Below are 19994 nucleotides of genomic sequence, written 5' to 3' on the forward strand. Positions count from 1 at the left end.
ATGAATTATTTAGGTAAAACTGTGAATTTCCATAACATAGGACCTGTAAACATTTTATTTTTGTCTTTCTGCCTGACTATCTTTCTGTCTATCCGCACAGTATCTGGAAAAGAAACTAATGTATGGAGTTTTTCATTAAGCTTTATTTCTTTCTAAGGATACTGAGTCTGATGATGATGCTGTCACACAATCGAATTTTGTTGGGCATTTCTTTCCTAATATTTTTACATTGGTCTTACGTGCTAAATCTTATGTGGATATAACAAAGTGTAACCATGATTGAAAGGAGAAAATTGTTGTATAAATAAATTTTTTAACAAGATGAGTACAATCGTACACAAAGTAACATGTGACATGTAGCCTAGTTATCAGAGGTAAGCTGAGCCGTTCCAGTCGCGGAGTCGTTGTGACAAACTCAAGACAGCCATGTAATGGTTCTGGGAAACTGCTCCTTACTACGCAATAACATACAATAGAAACCAAAAAAAACCACGCCAAATCAGTTCTCGAGAAATGTAAAATGCACTCTTAAACAAATTTAAAATCAAAGTTCCAAAAAATAGGTAAATTAAAAAAATATATACTCATGATTTACAACATCATCAAATTACATTCTATTACATCAATATATTACATTTCAAATTACATAAATTTGAAGGAGTGTTTAGCTCCTCTAGATTGCATGGACCTGTAAAATTTCAATATATATATATATATATATGTGCTAAACATCACCAATGCATTGCTATTTTTTGACTACATATTATATTTGAGAGATATGCCAGACCAAAATCCTATTTTCTTACTAGGAAATAAATGTATTGTATTTTTACTTATTTTCCTAAAATTCAATTTGTATTACAAGCGTACGAAAATATACGATCTATACAACAAACAATATAAGACATTTAATCGAGAAAGCGTTACATACTATTTAAGCAGCACAACTTTCAAGAAACTAAAATTGATGTAAGTAATTAGCGCATTTTAATAAACATTTATATTATTGCAAATAATGCTGTTGTATTGCATTTTATACAGGAGACAAGAAGAATGAGCTCAAGTGAGAAACTGATTATATAAAGAATTCACAAAGGATATAACCGTAGCACAAAGTAAGCTCTACCGTGTATCTCTGCTTCCCGCGAGTTGTTCTTGATGTTATCATCTGAGGTCTGAGTCTATTCAATAGGATATAGCCGAAGCACAAAGTAAGCTCTACCGTGATTCTCTGCTTCCCGCGAGTTGTTCTTGATGTTATCATCTGAGGTCTGAGTCTATTCAATAGGATATAGCCGTAGCACAAAGTAATCTCTACCGTGATTCTCTGCTTCCCGCGAGTTGTTCTTGATGTTATCATCTGAGGTTTGAGTCTACTCACTTGTTTACCTCCTTGAACACAAATTGCTTTATATATTGTACCTAAATAACACTTTGTATTCTGATGAACAGATTAAACATTTTAATATATGAAATAATATAATGATAAAATTAACAAATATATGTTAATATATGGTATTATTACATAAATGATACGTTATATAAAATTATATTATACTTTATAACATTTGTTTTTTTTAACTTATATTTCATGCAAATTTAGTATTGTACAACATTAACAACATTGTGCAATCTGTACATTGAGGGACAATGATTATTATATTTGTACAGCACGAACTGTGCTGTTATCACTTACAATGGGTAAAACTCACAAAGCAATTGAATCCATAACAAGAACCAAACAGACTAAATTCGAAAATTATCTGAGACGTGGATAAACCAAGCAGCATTGTTGCATGTTGGAATATTCGGTATTCAGAAACTACCATGAAAATCATTAAACTACCCTAAATAAGGCATTTTGAAATTGGTCTCCTATCCATAACATATTTTTTTAGTTGCCTAGAGAACGCTGGAAGAATAATTTTAGCTGAAAATGACCGAAAGTTGCCTTTTTATGTACCTAGAATGTATCAGCTATATAAAATAAATTTATTTCTCTATATTTTTCTTTTTTACTTGTTGTCCGAAAGTAATGTTTTTTAATAAATGATACATACATACATTTTCTGAGTGACTAATCAACATATCCAAATAACATTTTGCGTGCTTATGCAGAGCGATTTAATACTATTTATTAAGTAACAAAAATACTTTTTTAAATGATTCGAATTTTAAAAAAATCTCGAAAAAATTGTTATTTCAAAAATAAGATCTTATATCTTACATATATATAAGATCTTATTATTTTTGAAATAACAATTTTTATATAAATATATGTCACAAAATAAAGATTTTATATCCAGGAAGATTAACAGGGCTGAACGTTATAAAACAATGTAGTTGAGTAACAGAAGTAACATTATACCCCCAACGCTAATTTTTCATTTACGCATGATTATAACCAATTACAATTGGTTAAAACAAACTCTACAAAACAAAAACTAAACTCTTTATTGAAAAAAACACACAAAACTTGTTTTTATTCGTGATCACACTCCGCCAGCCAAAATGCGAGTGCCTCCGGCCATCAGCAACATGGTGCTGCCGAAGCCCACGCTGATGTCAACGAAAGAAAAACATCCCTCGAGATAGTACCTATAAGTAAAATATCAAATTCTAGAGGGGCTGATCAGAAATATAAATTGAATTGTAATGGAAAGGCAATTATGTACCGTGTAAAAAACTTAAATAATCATGTGATATCGCGCGGCCTGCCGTAATCGGGATTCTCGAGAAAGATAAGATAACAGCGACAACAATACCGACCGCAATACATGGAAATGCTTGTTGATTGATGGAATGTTAGTTCTGTTACTCAACTACATCGTTTTATAACGTTCTAAGTTTATTGAAAAAAGTTTAAGCGTTGGGAGCACATAACGGAATCTGACCGTCTAAAGTTATTGTTAAAAAATATTATATACCATATGAACCTACAGAATCATTGGGATAAATTAGGTAAAATGAGATAATACATATAAAACTCAGCATATACTATAAGCCTAATATATTTTTAACTAGGTTCCTAAATGTCACCATCACGGCCAAGTCTTGAAGTAATCTCTTAGATCTGGATCTAAGACAGGTTATGCTTTCTAATTCATGCTTCTTGGCGTCCTGGCGGAACTAATTCTCTTGATGCGCTCACTTCGGTATTCTGAGTAACGGATAGGTAAAGATCTCAAGGGGTCTTAAAATCTGACCTTACAGACAGCCCTCAGTCCCTCCCTGCGGCATTGTCAAGCGTTATATACTAAGCGAACCTCGTTCGTTACGAAGAGTGCCAGAGGAACACTTCCCTTGTTCTGTAAATCATCGATGTTTAATCATCACAAATTCATTTCCTTTACGTATTTGAAATGGTTAGGATCATAATAACATTTTAATTCAACTTACGTAATTTTTATTTTTCAATTCAAAATTATTATAAATGGATATAACACAGACATCTATCACTAAGGAAGTATCTAGATTCTATATCAATCATCATAATAATACGTTCGTATTTTTTTCAATTTATTAAAAATTATGGGTTAAAGTTGAAAAGGTCATCTAATTACTCTACGCAATCAAAGCTTAAGTGAGAGTGAGATTGGTATACGGGTCGCTTTACCTAGATTGGATTTCCAGCGGTACTTCATTATGAAACTAATTCAATCCATTAAAACTAAATATTTGTTTTAGTTTAATATACTTCTTTTCATTATTAAGTGAATTCCGTAAAATTCCTTAAAAATCTCTCGTTTTTGATAGCTGTTCCTACAAAGTTTATAAAACTTTCCTAGTTTTCTTATTTTAAGGGTTAATTTACATTATTCCAGTAAGCTTTAGTGAGATTGTGAGTAATGCTTTCTTTTGTCGACTTAAAATAACTATGGTCGAATATTAACACCAATATTTTCTTCAATCGAAAAGTAGACTTAACAAAAAAAGTGATCGATGCAAGTCTGACTACCAAGCTACGAAACTGGTTGAGCGATCCAAAATTTCTTGAGTCAAACAACACATCAAGTTTTTTCAGCATAGGTCTGACTAGAATTAAAGACACTACAAATTGCATGTCTAGCCGGATTTTAGATTGTTGTATTATTAGTGTTACCTCGAGTATGAATATAAGTATCTCGAGCAGTTCCCTTGGAATCCTAGCCCACTCGAAACTCAAACAATATTAACATGTGGCTCAGTCTCAGTTGAGTACAAGAAAACTATAACGAGTCAAGTACGTACATTAGCAGTCCGACACTTTTTTAAGGCTATTGTAAGTTCCATAAATGTTATATCCGTCTAAATAAATTAAGTTCCTATCAGCGCTTAGACAAGATTCAGTTAAAATGATAAAATTAGCCTTAATTTCTATATCTTGTACTACAATTAAGAACACTTAAAAAGCTGTTTTTGTGTTTCCGGACATTTTCCTTCAGTACTTAATTAGGACTATGTTCCCTCTAATTCATATTTAATAAAGTACGCAACGTCATTAAATAATACTCCAATATTAATATTATCATTAAATTTTAATACTAAAAAGTACGGTTTATCCCCATATGTATATTTATCGTCAAAACGAGTAATAATAGGCATATTAGTGCATTATATTTACATATTAGCCTATATTTTTTCGTGGGAAGTAACACAATGAAGATTAAAATACGACCATATAACATGCGAAAATACGTAATTGAGGTAAATAAATCACATTTAATCTCCTATTTATTCTGCAAAATGTTTGCATTTAAACTGTGTTAATTCAGTCAGGTTTATAATTTACCACTATATTCATGACTTCTGTTTACTTTAGACTTAATAATAAGTGGGATTTTCTATATTCTATACATTATTATCGCAAAATAAATATTTATCTAAATAATGACTGTTTATCTTGCTTATAAACTGTTTCACATTATTGAGTTAAAGTTAGAAAAATTATTAGTTATTATTATTACTTAAATGTATTTAAAACTGTATTGTATCTAAGCAAAATTTTAACAAGTTTAGAACTAAAATGTATGAAAATAATATTTTAGGATTTGTAGCATTATCCGCCTATTTTACCGCCCGTTATAACTGCTCCCCCATGATGGTGTTTATCATTGTTACAAAGAGAAGGAGAAACTACAATATGGTACATTTAATACTTATGTATAATACATATAATAATACTTCTACATTTATTTAAATTATATGTATTGATATTATATATCGGTTATAATACTGTTATACTAGTCTGTATTAACGCTTATTATAACATTATACTCTGCACTCCCGTTACTGTTAACCTTTTGAGGACCACTAAATCAAACGAGGACCAGAAGTTAAATTTGACATTACAGGCGTCTAAAGTTTATTTTTTGTTGTTTTTTTTATATTTTATATGTAGAGGAACTCCTCTCATTTATTTACTTGTACTCATGTGTACTGTTTAAAAAAATTAAATACATATTATTTACTGAGGGTTATTAAATTTGAAAACTATATTTATATACAATTTTATTATTGAAAAAATAGACATTTTAATAAATTACAGAAGTTTTATCTATTCTGAAACAGTTGTTTTCTATTTGTAAAATAATAAAATATAAGAAGATATATTTTGTAAAACTGGTAATATCAATATAACGTTATAAAATGTTTCATTACTTGTGTACTTTTTAAGTATATCCCAAAAATCCCAACAAAATAAGAACTCACACATTTGTTCTTTGTGGTAATAAAAATGTTTACGTATAATTCACAGTTTATAGCAGTTTTGTCCTAGCTATATGTAAATTTCTTGAGAATTTACAGAATACATTTTATATATCCTCAGTTTAAAGATTGACTTTAGTTAAATGTTGATACTTTAATAAATTTATATTACAGTGGAGTTACACTCTTACCGGTTGCAAAAACAACTGCCAAAGATCCATTACAACGCTGATATAACTGTATTACAGTTCGGCCACAATTGTGTCACAATACACAGTTACAGTACGTTCACAAGCTGATTTAGCTCTGTCATCAATCCCACCGCAACTGTCATCACTGGACACACATTTCATTATAAATTCAGTAACTGTTCTATCGTATTATTGTATAGCGAAATGTTGAGTTATATAAAGAAACATTACAATCGTTTGAGTGCAAAACTTTAATTTTTATAATGCTGAAAATTATATAAAAGATACCTTTATTACAGAGGTTGAGTTATGGCTATAAAGCCCTCTCTATCACTCAACTTCAAATGTAACACTACTGCCTTTTATCAGTGTACAACAAATAATAAAGTATTGTGGGAAGTGTGGATTCAATAGAGATATTTTGGTCCACTGGATGCATCTAAGTTGGAAGGTTAAATGGACCTAAACTCAACATTGCCATACATTAATGATTCTGGCACAAAAACTAGTTATAGCTCATAGATATAGATATATAGCCTACATGTCTAGTACACATATCAATAATTATAGCCAAATAGGATAAACACAGCATTAGTTCTAAATTCTAAATTTGATAAATACCCTTTTTATTTAACTAAAAAATCATTTTTGTCCTGTATACTTTTGGCTATCTAACCCTAAATTCATGTGTGAGTGGCAATTTTGTGTTTTATTTATAGATATGATTGAGGGATTTATACTTCTAAGTGATTTATTGACAGGAATATTTAACCTTTAAGTTTTATCGGTTTTATCTCCTAAAGGAGGATCGTTCACACATATACGTGAAATCTTGAAACTAAATTAAATGATCTACATAGTCTACCTACACCACAACTCAGATATTTTCATACTTTACCGTTTAAATATAGGAATTTTACTACTATTTTTTACAAAAGTAGCCTATTCATAAAAATAATTATTGTATAACTATAGAAATTTATTTTAAAATTCAACATTAATTATTAGTTATGTGTTAAGCGTAGTAATTTGCATGCTTTATAAAATCACATCGTTTTGAAAAAATTCCAACCAGTTGCTGAAATCAATGCCAATAAATACGATATAAGGAATGTAAGGTAGCGCTTTAAACTAACTGTGTTGCAATAGGCATACTTTTCCAAGAAGAATACAACATAATATGGTCATTTAAACCATGAATTGCAAAATAAAAAACAAAAAAACGATGCCCTCTAAGAATTGGCTACTTTTTCTGGACAACATTGAAAGAATTGAGAACAGTCAATGCAAGGTTGTACACCACGTATACATATTCAAACACGCGTAACAGATAGGTACTGAGTTTCTGAGTACAACTCAATGTAATTTGTTCTACAAATAAGCAAGATCTGTCCTAGTTTTATATAACAAATTCAGATTCTCATAAATATCAACGTATAGTTGGGTTGATATAATTTTTTGCCATCGTTGGAAGGAAAGTTTTAGCTATTTTATAATTTAAATTAGTAGATGTTCTTCAAGATTATTCAAGTTATTCGTAAAGATTAAAGATAAGTACTCGAGTCTATCCATCCAAAACCTTTCACAATTGGTTAATATTGTTTAAAATACTTTGACGGGAAGTGGTCATTAACTGCAATCACCATTGTAATTTATAGATTAGTTTGTTAATGATTCATAAGGTTCAATAATAGTAAAAGCTGTTTTTAATGCACAAACTTTGAGAACAGTTCAAATTCATAATTAGCATTTGTCATAAATTCCTTTCATTGACAGTATCAGATGTCAGTAAAAGTTTTTCTCTGAGTGAACTTAGAATCTTATTAGCCGGTAATGTTATCCACAAAATACGACATACCCACATGGATTTTTTTAAACGGAATACTCAATACTAATTATTAAAGTATATATATATATATATATATATATATATATATATATATATATATATATATATATATATATCCTGACATCAAGTATAAATATTAGTACACTGTTTTTGCGCGATAAGGCTATAGGATATTTTAGTCTAATTTCGAGGTTCACAATCTAGTATACTCGATAAATGGACATGTAGCAATAATAAGCATGTAACATTCTCCAACCTCAGTGATTTGGATTTTTATCTCTTGGACCACTTAAAAATAAGCTGTGCAGCAGACAACCAAGATACAGAAATACTTCTTCAAAGTTTTATCGACAGCTACGGAACTATTCTAACAATTCAGAAATAATTTCAGTGATTGACAGTTGTGTCTTTTTATAAGAAAGAGGAGGACGTTTCAAGGATCTAAGTTAATGCACATTTTGATGAGTTCACATTTATTGACTATCCACAAACTGAATACGTATATACACACATGTAAATGTTATTCATGCTTTGGCTTAGGGTAAAACTTTTTCCAAAATTACTGACTGTAATTTATAAAAGTTTGTATGTAAATTCAGCCTTTAAATTAAAATTAAACCCATACATATGAATAATAAACGCTCATTCTAAAAGGCTAATTATATCAGCATGAGACATCAATTCAATTTGGAGAATTGACAACCAACAGTAATAAAATCAAGCCGACCATACTCAAAACGTTTTTTTAGGTTTTGTATGAAAAATATAAAGGACAATATTATTCTCTAAATAAATTTCTTTAAAACACGAGATAATGGTGTCAACCTTTTTCATAATGTGGTTGGTATGTAAATTTGTTGTACATTCATAATAAACCCATACATATGAATAATAAACGCTAATTCTAACAGGCCAATTACATCAGCATGATAAATCAATTCAATTTTGAGAATTGATAATAGTGATAAAATCAAGCCGACTATAGTCTAAACTTTTTTTAGTTTTTTTATGAAAAATATAAAGGACAATATTATTCTCTAAATAAATTTCTTTAAAACACGAGATAATTGTGTCAATGGTCCAATGAACCTTTGTTTATAGAAGATAAAAGTTTGAAGTTTCAAACTTTGCTCGGACGTTTCAGATATGTTTACAGAACCCTAACGAGGTCGGGGAAGTTTTAAATCTCTTGTACTCAACGTGTTTTCATCTATTGTGTTATTTTATGTTTCACATTTATTTTAACTTAAAGCAAAAAATATAGAGAATATAGATTGGAACTTATACATGTTTATACTACTTGTTAATTTACTTGTAGATATGAATTGTTTGATTATTGTATCATCCAGTAAATATTTATAGTTAATTATTTTTAATATTACTTCAAAAAAAAAAAAAAACAACGGAAATATCATACATTATACTTTCCTCTGTGATACAAAATTATGTAGAACAGTTAGCAGCAATGACACTTCCTTAAGTTATAATAGCTCTTTAAGTTAAAATTTAAGAACAATAAAGTTTTTGTACAGCTTTCATTTGAGATTAAAAACGAAATATTTGTTAAGTAATTTTAAGAAATCTTTTAATATCGATGAAAATACAACACGATAGAATCTTAAAAGACATACATACAAGTAAAACTGAATCTGGAATTATGAATACGTTTACTTGCTTTAGCTTCAGTCACTTGCAAATCTTATCGAAATAAAACAATATAGGCACCATCATTAATATGGATTATATCTTAAACATTTAAAAATAAGTAACATATCTACGTAGTTAAAAATATTATAAAGAATAATATTCTGTACGAACAGTTAACTAAAACAAAATATATATGATTTTAATACGAGTTAAATGTATCTGATTGTGAAATTCTTTACAAGTTATTGAATACAGAGCACACAATCCAAGCAAGAAATCGATTTTTGGCCAATTGTGAGATTGGCTTTGGAGAAATGAAAATAAAACATTATTAACACTAAAAGCTGAAAGTAACATTATACTACAAGGAAATATATAATTATCTTATACCGAATGTGATATTACAACAGCTAAGTAGGTAGACAAGTTCACCTATGAATTATATAAATTGATCTATGGCGTAGGATAGTTTGTACTCACGTTGCGATTCATTATGAAACTTGAAACTGCAGCTGTTATAAAGGTCTAACATTTCCTTCACAACTGCATAAAGTGTGCAAAAATTTGGTGCAAATTAACTGAACATTTCAATTTATATTAAGCACAACAACCGAGAACGAATTACTAATTAGTGTGTTATTTAGTGATGTTGTAAACAAATGTAAAATATAGATATCATTTTAATTATTAGGCCTATTGAAAACCATTAGGTTTTTATTGACTAATTATAAACAATTTGATTTTTTCATATTAAAATTATAGATTCAATCTTCTGTTGGTATCAAATTTAATAATCCATATATTCCTAATAAGTTTTATTTAGAGAAACTCAGATATGTGCTATTAATGATAATTATATATATATATATATATATATATATATATATATATATATGTATGTATGTGTGTGTGTGTGTGTGTGTGTGTGTGTGTGTGTGTGTGTGTGTGTGTGTGTGTGTGGTGTGTGTGTGTGTGTGTGTGTGTGTGTGTGTGTGTGTGTGTGTGTGTGTGTGTGTGTGTGTGTGTGTGTGTGTGTGTGTGTGTGTGTGTGTGTGTGTGTGTGTGTGTGTGTGTGTGAATATACTATTATTAGAATTATTTTGGAATGTACCATTGCACGCTAAAGAATTAGTCAAAACCAAATTACTTGCAAAAATTCCCTACTATTTTCAGAGAAAATTTATAAATAAAAAGGAACAAATATAACTTTAACAAATAAGATGGAGTGAAATTGCCTAAAAGCTTGCAACAGAAGCCGTACTATTCATATGTATTAAGAAAAGAAAAAGAGTTTCGTAAGGCATGTAATTTCTAAGTAGATTCAAACTAGTATATTTTATTAAGAAATTAATTTCTTATATTGGATATAGTATTTAGGAACTTAACAGAGAAAACCAAATTTAGTAAAATATTTGAGAAATTGAGCAGGATAAAGGCCTTACCATCAAGAAAATCAGCTTAATAAATAAGTAACTATGAATTCACATAATAAAGAAAAATCTTCGTCTACAATTTCTTTACTCCATCAAGATATAAACTGAAAAAGAGTAAGTTTTCCCAATAAAGATAGAATTTCCAAAAGAAACTGCTTATGGAACTACACTCAAAAATTTTAAATGTGGCCAAGACGTAGAGAGTAGTCCATTTCCAAAACCAGCTTTCCGTCAAAAAAATCGAAATTGAGATAATGGTTGCCATGGTAACTTTAGTGAATTTGCTACCGTTTTGAAATATTTTCAAGTTGCAAAACCTGCTAAAACAGCAAGAAAATTGGATTTAAAAATTGATTTCATTTCCAAAACCTGTTATTTACACTCAAGCTTCAATATCAAAACCTGTTATTTATTCATCCATCTTTTTCCAAAGCCTGTTATATATCAATAAATGTAAATGGCGTCAAAGTAAAACATTTCCAAAACCAGCTATTTTGTTCACTCATATGATTAGGCGCATTTCAAAATGAAGTTTTTGCATAAAATAATTATTAATTATAAAATAATTATTTGAGTTTTACTTATGAAATATTTTATTACAAGTGTTGGCAATACTGCAGAAACAAAATATTTAACGTATGTTTCTACCAGCTGTGCTTTAATTTTGCCGCCAACATCAAGATCTATAACAGCGTTTGTTGTTTGTTGTGGTTAAGTTGAAAATTATATTGTTCTCAATTATTTAGTTTGTTTTTTAAGTTTGATCTAATGGAATCTGAGGATACAGTCTTAGATAATCTACAAAATAGTAGGCCTACTGATATTGTGGAAAATGTTCAAACGACAACGCCTAAACTAGCAAGGAAAAGGAAAAGGTACCCCGACGATTGGCAGAAGAACGTTGCAAAGAAAGCAAGGTTAGTTCTGTAAACATTATATTTATTAGTTTTTTTCTACCGGTAACAAAACTGATTTTTATTTAGGCCTACAACCCTTGTAGCTATAATGCATTTCGAAACATTATTAAAGTTAATAAGTAGGCCTAACTATTGTTTTATGGATTTCTTTTATGTACAAAATAAATGCACAACATGCCAATTCATAGTCTGAACACTTCAAAGGATTTTTTTGTTTTGTTTTTCTAATCCATATGTACTGGAATCTAACCATAATCTACAGTATTTGGATAATTTCTGTTTACTAGCCAAACTGATATGAGTTGGTCGTTTGTTAGCCTAGATGGAACCAGATGGAACCTAACATAAACTGTAGGTCCCGTAAGTTTCCATTGGCTGTTGGGCTATTAATTAACAGTCCTCTCTAAGGTTAATGTCGACCTTAGTTAGTAACAAGACTACAAGATCGCGCTACACTCATTCTACACTCACCCTTCATCTCATATTCGCCTGTCTTGAAGTCGGCGTCTTAAGCCAATAATAATAACCTAATAATTGGTTTTGTTGTTTCAGACATTTACCAAAAGGATTCCCCGAGTTACCCAGATGCAAAAATGGAGGAACTAGCATGTTTAGATGCAATGAACTATCACTACAGGATGCACGGAGAATTCATCAAAAGTACTTTATAAAGATGCAAATTTGGATACGAAGAAAAATTTTATCCTGCGGCATGTATCAATCTCATCTGCCAAAAAAAGAGGTAAGCCCAATGATGCAGGCAGCTCTCGTGAACGGCTGGTAAGCACTTCATACTTCCTACCCAAACAACGTGAAGGAGAGATCGAGCAACTAAGGGTCTGCAGAACTGCATTTTTGGGAATAATACAAGAAGGGCGTGATCGCTTACAAAGGTTATATAAAAATATCTGCAAACAGGTGAGGTTCCCCAAGAAACACGAGGAGGTGCCCGTCAAGTTGACAAGTTCCAAAAAAAAGGGAAGCTGTAATAGACTTTATAAAAACATTCCAGCCGATTCAGAATCATTAATCAAGGGGGGAAATTAAAATACGTCAATATCTACCAAGTGAACTATCAGTAAAATAAATGTGGGAGATATATACAGCTAGGGGAAAAGATGAAAATATTTGTGTTGAATATGAATTTTTTAGGAATGTTTTCAATGAAAATTTTAATATTAGTTTTCATGCCCCGTATAGTGACAAATTCTCTACTTGCACTAGTCTTGAGAATAAGCTGAACTTAGAACGCAACAAAGAAGAAAGAGACAATCTAAAGCTGCAACTTCTTGCTCACAAAAGAAGAGCTGATACATTTTTTAAAGCATTGCAAGAAAAGAAAGAAAATGTGTTAATCTTAAGTTATGACTGCCAAAAAAATTTAGTTCTTCTTAAAATACCAGATTAGGAAGCATATTATCGACGCCAGATGTATTTGTACAATTTTACAATTGTTGAAAGAAAATTCAAAAGCCAATTTAAATAAGGAAAACACTTTTGCTTATGTATGGTGTGAAAATGAATATGCTAAGGGATCAGTTCAAATTGCTTCTGCCCTGAACCATAGACTATGTTCTACAGATATGAATGGGATCACATCTGTCCATCTCTTTTCCGACGGTTGTGGTGGCCTAAATAAAATTAGCACTATAATATTCATGCTGTCTGACTGGTTATTAAATACAGCTCCACAACACGTCAAAGAAGTCGTTCTCTTGTTTCCCATCGTTGGCCATTCGTTTATCCCACCTGACAGGGTTTTCGGAATCCTTGAGCGACAGTTCAAAAGTAATAGTGTTATTGAAAATCCTGATAAATATCTTGAAATGTTCCGGAAGGTTAAAACAGTTATTCAACTTGGAGAAGACTGTGAGGTTATTGATTGGAAACAGTCTTCAGATGAAGTTTTGAAGAGGACGACTGACTGGCATTTTCAATTCCAAAAGTCAAAAAAGATTGTTTTTAGAAGAAACAAAACGTTGACAACCGTTTTGGTTCGAGGAGAACCTTTTTATAATTTTGAAAGTGGGAAGGGCAAAACTCTATGCAGAAGAGGAAAAACTTTGAAGAATATACGATCAGAAATGGTGAGCAAAGGAATTACTGTAAAAATTGCCAAACTTGATGATGTGAAACTACTTCTAGAACTTCATTTTGGAGAAGAATGGAGCCAAAACGAACTTTTGCAATACTATTCAATGTATTTGTTCGGCAAGCCAACTTAAATACCGGTACACCTATTGAGCATGAAGATATGACTTCGATTTAATGGAGGATGAAGATGAAGTGGTTGCATAGAAACCTTTTTACATTGATGTTGTGGACAGTAAAGTGAAATTTTCATGATGTTGTTGGTTAAAGTTCTTTTTAATTACTTTTTATTTTTATATTGTCGTTAAGTCTTCACAACCATGACAGGGCACTATTAAAATAAAATCATCAAGTCTTTTGTACTTATTATAAATATGAATAAAATTACAATTTGTCACAGGTAATTTATTTATTAGGAAGTCGCCCCACTCACACTAATACACACACGACACATATACTAGTTAATGTATTGTTCTACTTAAAATATTTAAATCAATTTGGTTAAGATTGTTGTTTCAGCATGGCGTACTTATATTCATTGGTTTATTATATGTTTACATGATAATAGTTAATAATTTTAATATAATTAAAATTACTCATGACAGTAGTAATGATTTATTAAATTAGATTGCAATATAAATGTGAATCACTACCATAAATAAATCGCACAGTCTTTCATACTTTACTTGTTTTATATTATTCCCTATTAAATTATTGCAGATGAAAGTATTGTAAAATCGCAGTGATTCAGTTTTCAAGTTTTTTTTTTAATTCGTATTTTGCGATTCTCTTGAATTTCAAATCTGGGGTCGTTACGAGTGTATTAGTTTCTGTCTTAGTAGTGTATGTGTGTGCGCGTTTGCAAACTTGTAACTAGAAATTAACTTTATATATATAATATATATTAGTAGATATGAATATGCCGATTCTAGCTCACTTTTGGGACAGACAGTAAATCAATAGAAATTCCTGTTTAAAGGACAATAAACGAATCTGTAAAATCAAACAGTAACTCACGAATGAAAAATTACCGAATCTATAGCTGTCTAGCCAAATCAATCTATTTGAAATGTCTGCTACGAATAAACGAAAAATCTTCTATTCTACAAAATTGACGGTAACACAGTCCTTATCTTTAATAGTCTTCTTTCCAGTAACAACCAAGTGTAATTTATCATGTTTATTCAATTCTTTAATCTTTTTTTCATCCAAAACAGTCAAAAATCTGTTCGGTAAGTGTACTTTATAATCTTCCAATTCGGCAATTATTGTAAACCCGAATTTATCTTTCATTTTCTCCAGATTCAAAATTTTGTATTTCTTATTTTCTTCTAATTCATTCAACTTCTTATATTCTTTGAACTTTAAATCACCAACCTCATTTAATTCCTTTAGTAGCTCCATTTAAATAAGAGAAATTTTAACTACCAATTTTTTCTAAATTCCAATTTTATAGTGAATTTTCGAGAAATATCATTCAAATTATCAACTGTTTAAGGTACATACAAACTGGTACTAGAGTTTTTTTAAAAATCCTGAAAAATCTACCGAAATATCTCTAATTATTGCGAAGTTTTAGCTTAAAAGTTGATAATTTGAACGATATTTCTCGAAAATTCACTATAAAACTGGAATTTAGAAAAAAATTGGTAGTTAAAATTTCTCTTATTTAAATGGAGCGCAAAAAGATAGCATGCCCCTACTGCAAAAAAGATGTTTTTGAACATCATTACACGAGGCATTATAGCTCAAAAATTCATTTAAAAAACAAACAACTTTACGAAAGTGATCTGAATTATTTGAGGAATTGGGCTAAAGAAAATCAAATTATCGATCATGAAAAGATGTACAATATAGAAAAATTGCGTGAATTAAAGAAAAGCTTTAAGGAAGATAAAAAAGATCTCAATCTATTTAATGATGAAAAATTCAATCAATCGCTGAAAAATTTTCCATTGAAACAAACGATAAAACTAAGTCTGAAATGATCGAAGAAATTGACAAAACTCTTAACGAAAAACCTAAAAATATCATTGATGTAGAAGTTTTATCCTCAATACACGGTCTTTTCAAGCAATACATTTTAACAAACTTGAACGACAATTTCATGTCAATTTACAAATATCTTTCAATTATGCGGCCAGAAATTAAAAGTTTAATCGAGGAATTTCAAGAAAATGTTAAAAATATGAAAGGATATCTCTCTTTGGAATGTGAATACGAAAGAACTTTAGTGAACGGTGAACCACAAACTTGCCCAATGTACTTTACTATAAAAGCAGATGAAATCTTTGACGTAAACGACTTTATTACTAAGCAATTTAATAAATTAACACATCGAGAACAGACAAATCATCCAAATAGAGGTTCTGGATGGACATTTAAAAGCTGCATACAACTAGTTTTGAGCATTAATAAACACGAAATGATGAACGCAGGATCATATATCGATTTACCAAAGAAAATCAAAGATAAGAAAGCTTGTATAAATATAAAAAATAAAGATGATTTCTGTTTTGTTTATTCTATCCGATGTGCTATTGGAAAACCCGAAAAGAATGCTGACAGACCAAAGCAATACGAGAAATTTGTAAATGACGAGATATTTTCGGGCTTTGAGTATCCAATGTCTTTAAAAGATATACAATTATTTGAGAAACGCAGCTCCAATTCCAAGTACAAATATCCAAAAATATCTATAAATATCTATACTTATGACGAAAAACTCAACATTGTTCCACTACAAATTTCCGAAGTTTATAATGCCGAGTTAGAAATCGATTTATTGTATGTTAAACAAGAAGACAAATCTCATTTTGTTTTGATAACCGATTTAAGTAGATTAGTGAGTTCTCAAACATCCAAACATGGACATAAAAATTTTCTATGTAGAAGATGTTTAAGCCATTTCTACAAATCTGGAGATTTAACAGATCATTTAGAAATTTGCAAGCAACATGAAGTTTGTAAGCCAATTATGCCGTTTTCAGGTCTAACAACTAAATTTACTAATTATCAAAAGAAGTTTAGCCATCCGTACGTTATTTATATGGATTTTGAGAGTATATTAGAAAACATTCCAACATGCAAGAACAATCCACAAAGATCGACTACAACCAAGATTCAGAAGCACATTCCTTATGGTTTTACTCTATATTTAGTGTCGAATGTGACCAATCGCATGTACAAACCTATATATGTTATAGAGCAAAAAATTAAGGGGGTTCGGTATCCAAAAAATGAAATTTTTATAAATTTTCGTGTTTTAATATTTTATTATTCTGTGACTAATTCCTGACATTTTAATGCAAAAACTATTAAAATCCGATGATGGGAACTATTTTTATTTTTATTTTGAAAAATATACTACATGCCAACAATTTAGTGTTTCCATTTCAACTGAAGTATTTGTTATAGTAACACAGTTGTATTCTTCCAAACTATGATTTAGATTTATGGGTTGGTACACCTGCCTTGTCTACTAACAAAAAATACAGCTGTCTATAACTGTCTTCAGTTACAATAAACCAATTTTGTGTTTGTAAACAAAACAAGTTCTGTTTGGTGGATTGTAGTTACTGTTATTTTGATTGTAGAACGCATTTGATTTCTAAAATGCCTAGAGGTAATAGAATTTTTAAAAAGAGAAAAATTGAGTTTTACAAAAAGAAAGTAGTTGTAGAGTGTGAAAGCAGTGGTAGTGGTGTTGTTTTGGAAGAAACTGTGGAAGATAGGTTAGTTGAGAGTGAAACTGAGCCTAGTCCTACGCCGAATAATGAGGACACAGATGATGTTGTTAGTGCTTCAAAAGTGAAACTAGGTAATATCAGTCAAAAGGAAGAGTTGGAGGATCCTGATAACCCTAGTTATGCAGCTGGATGTCATTAATATTATAATAAAGGTCAGTGAATTCACTTATTTGATGTGTGTTGCCTTTAGCTGCGATTTCCCGAAAATTAACTTTTTTATCACTTATGTACCTTTTTCTCAAGATCCACTGATCAGATTAACATTAAAAAAATACACATGTACTTAAGACCAGTACACACATTTAGAGCGGAAGACATTATAAAAATATATTTTAAATTTTTATTAAAAAAATTATAATTATAAATTATTTTACAAAAAATTAATACATTTTTTATTTACAACAAATTAGATAAAAACTTCTTTTTTTTAACTTTGTTCCGCTCTAAATGTTAACAAAGGTCTAAATAGTAGTGTCCTAAAGTTTGATGATGATAGCTTTAAAGGTTTCTGAGAAAAAGGTACATAAAATTGGTCAAATTAACATGGGAAGGATAGGGCATACCGAACCGCCTTAATGAAAACATTCTACATGTATACATGTGAGATACTCTAAATTTATTGGTGATGTAAGTCTTCTTCACCCTGGCATGTTTTACAAAAATCCTAATGAGCCATTATGTTTTCAATTCCGCCGTAGTAGGTTGTTCAACTGCGAAATTTTGCGTACTGTAAAATTATTTTTATTTTTTTGTGCTCAAAGACACTGTTTGACTCTTTAACCTGAAGATTCGTCGCACTGATCTTTTAATTTAAATTTTGCGAAGGTCGATAAGGAAACAGAAATATCTCCCAATAACCATCAAGCTTTTTTTGGCATTCAATCTTGTAAAATATGTCATGATACTAACACAATAGAATATATATTACTTTATGTTAATGCATGTTTCGTGCTCAAAAGGAGCGCCTATTTCATGCATTTAATGCATAACAACTGTTTCTCTTTTACCTTATTTTTGACCATTTCATTGTATTTGACAAATCATTTAAGACTATTGCTCGTATATTTATTTATTACTCTTTTTATATATGGTATAATGAAGAATGGTTTATATTGTGGTGTGTATTGTTGTTATCGGACTAACATATAAGAGAATATTGCATATCGATAAACATATGGAAAATTTAAAATAATTGTTAAGTATTATTGCATTAAATAACTTGTTTTTTATTGCCTAATATGAAAAGGCTACTTTTATTGAATAATAGTTATGTATATATTTTTTGGGCAATTTATACTCTATATTTGAATTTGTTTACTAAACTGTATATACTACATTAATCCTATATCTCTTTCTGCGGCCTAGTGCCTACAATACCATTCCTTACTGGATTAAAATATTCACGTACAGTGACAGACCAATGAACCATTGTTTCCCGAATCAGCTGTTTACTGTACACTGACCAACCAATCACAACGGTTGACTTATCAATTGCCCACCTTGCAAGCGTAGGCACGCTTGCTCATTATACTCTCGATCCCGCCTGGGGCACTTATGTACTCTCTAGCCACTGCTTACCATACTTACTCTCTCCCCCATGTGTTACTCTCTCATTTAAATATTAGTTTATTCTATTTGTTGTACATTTACATTAACATTAAAGTCAGTGCTCTGGATTGGCAATCTCTACCAGAACGTCTCTTCTCCCGGACACCCGCGTCTACCGTGCTCTACAGGACTGGCCACAGTGTTATGAACTATTCGTTTGCGGTCGTATTGTGCGTGAGTGAATCCGTGAAGGAAATCTTCCGTCTTCACGCCTGCCTACAAGACAGCAGCCTATTCCCACACTTACTGATCACAACCTGGCCCTCCACAACAGCAGACTACGGTTAGGTATCTCTCATGAAAATAAAGGTAACTGTTTATTTTATACACTTTATTTGAATATGCACTGTTCATAAACTCATTATGTGTAACCTAGTGAACTCTTGTTAAAATCAGTGTGTTCGGCGTCTTCACTGCCTAGTGTGAAGTGGTCCTTCTTAGTCGAGCCTCTAAAATATTATTTCACGGTTCTATAACCAAAATCCATTCTTTTCATGGTCCTTAGCGAGCCGGATAATAAGAACTTTAGTCCATTGGTGAATATCAGTGCAATCTCAACTCTTATAAGCTATATACAGTGCATATTTCAAAGTGTGGTTTCAGGTTCTTTCACGATTGCAAAGTCCGTGCATATCGATTTTCCAATCCCCTCTCCAGTCATATCAGCTGTGATCATATCAGCTGTGACGTCTGATCATATCAGCTGTGGTGCTCTGTCGACTGCATTGTTTTGTTGACAAACAAGCTTTCAGACTGTTACAGCACAGGTGAACTGATTACTGTGTTTAATGGTTACCGCTTCTCAATACTTGCTGGTTATC

The 19994-nt window shown here is 30.6% G+C and overlaps 1 long non-coding RNA gene across 1 annotated transcript in view; it reads right to left on the reverse strand.

Annotated features, from left to right (window-relative positions):
* Nucleotides 1–859: 859 nt before the first annotated feature.
* The window catches only part of LOC124373879, a 32659-nt gene continuing 13524 nt past the window's right edge, over nucleotides 860–19994 (reverse strand). Inside the window, exon 3 of the long non-coding RNA XR_006923482.1 lies at nucleotides 860–1392. This is a non-coding gene — a long non-coding RNA (uncharacterized LOC124373879). The remainder of the gene's footprint in view (nucleotides 1393–19994) is intronic.

This window comes from Homalodisca vitripennis, unplaced genomic scaffold (assembly GCF_021130785.1).
Source record: "Homalodisca vitripennis isolate AUS2020 unplaced genomic scaffold, UT_GWSS_2.1 ScUCBcl_6569;HRSCAF=13847, whole genome shotgun sequence".
Lineage (NCBI taxonomy): Eukaryota > Metazoa > Arthropoda > Insecta > Hemiptera > Cicadellidae > Homalodisca > Homalodisca vitripennis.